Genomic DNA, 1,592 nt, shown 5'->3' with positions numbered 1-1,592 from the left:
CCTCATGAAATGGTTGAACATCTACCATTTCCTTTTGGTAGAGAGACTTTGTGTATTCCTTCCATCTTCTTTTGATGCTTTCTGCATCATTCAATACTAATGTTATATACAATTTTATAATGACAGTAATAACAAAAAACAATGTGCGTGGTTACATAGGTATTTGTACATGGAAGGTATGTGTGAGTACATGGACTCCTGATGTGGTGCTATAGGATCAGCACTGAACTATGAACCACAAGGTTGGCAATTTATACTCACCAGCTGCTCCTCAGAAACCCTATAAAGGGTTGCTCTGAGTCAGAATCAACTCAACAACAGTTAACAACAACAACATGTGAGTACACGCAAATAGATAAGTAGGTATATTGTAGACACAAATATGTTCATGTTTTGGCATGTGATATATTCATACATTTAATGAAATACTCAGGGACACAGTTATGGAGAGCTCCTAGGCATATCCAAACACCTTGCAAGATTGGTTTACTAGGTTAATGGACTTGGTATTAATAGTCAATTAACCATAGTGTACTGGGGTAATAGTCAATTGGCATAATATACTTTATAATTATAATGTTTTACATTCTAGTTTGGTGAATAATGTCTAGGTTCTTAAAAGCTTCTAATGGTCCATATAAGATACTAACTATTGTTCTCTATTCATCTGGAGCAAACGAGAATGAAGGAAACCAAAAAATTACAAAAAAATTAGTTCACAGGACTGATAGCCCCCATGAACCAAAGCCTCTTCCAATTTATGACCAGAAGAACCAGGTGGTACCTAGCTATTACTACCAATCATCTGGCCAGGGACACAATATATAAGCCTGGATAGAACAGGAGAAAAATATAGAGTAGAACTCAAATTCCTTAGAAAAACCAGATTTACTGGATTTATGGAGACTAGAGGAACCTCTAGGACTATTGTCCTAATATTCTTTTTTTACTTGGAACTGAAGCTACTCCCAGACCTAACCTTTCAATCAAATCTTAGATTGGCTTATAAAATAAACAATACCATTTGTGAGGCACATGCTTCCTTAAACAATCACCTATATGACACCAAAAGGTCAACATTTACTCAAAAGCAAAAATGAGATGGCAGGGAGGGACATAAAATGTAGTCAGTGGAAACAATGAAAATGCTGACATATTGTGGACCTTGTAACTACTTTCATGGAACAATGTGTGTAAAAAAAAGTGTTAAGTGGGAATCTATTCGATGTATTAAGTGTGAACTTTCACCTAAAACACAATAAAACATCAACAACAACAAGAACAAAATGGAGTATTTCTGTCTCCTCAGAAGTGTGAGCTCCAGTTCTATGGCATTTAATCTGCCGAACTCTTACAATCTGATAACTTCATATCTTCCCTTTTGTTATTGCTGACCTTGTTTGCTATTGTAGCATATCCTACTGTTATTATCACTGGATTACCATAGCTCCCTCTGTGTCCTTTCAGTCATCTAACACCAGAGAAACTAATTCCTTGCATCAAGTATCTTCTGTTTTAAATACTTAACCCTGATTTCTATTTCTCCAACTAAATCTTTGTCAATAGTAGATTACTATGTTGTTGTTGTTGTT

Source organism: Chrysochloris asiatica, unplaced genomic scaffold (assembly GCF_000296735.1).
Source record: "Chrysochloris asiatica unplaced genomic scaffold, ChrAsi1.0 scaffold00002, whole genome shotgun sequence".
Taxonomy (NCBI): Eukaryota; Metazoa; Chordata; class Mammalia; order Afrosoricida; family Chrysochloridae; genus Chrysochloris; species Chrysochloris asiatica.
The sequence above is the reverse complement of the archived record's forward strand: the minus strand, read 5'-3'. Positions refer to the sequence as shown.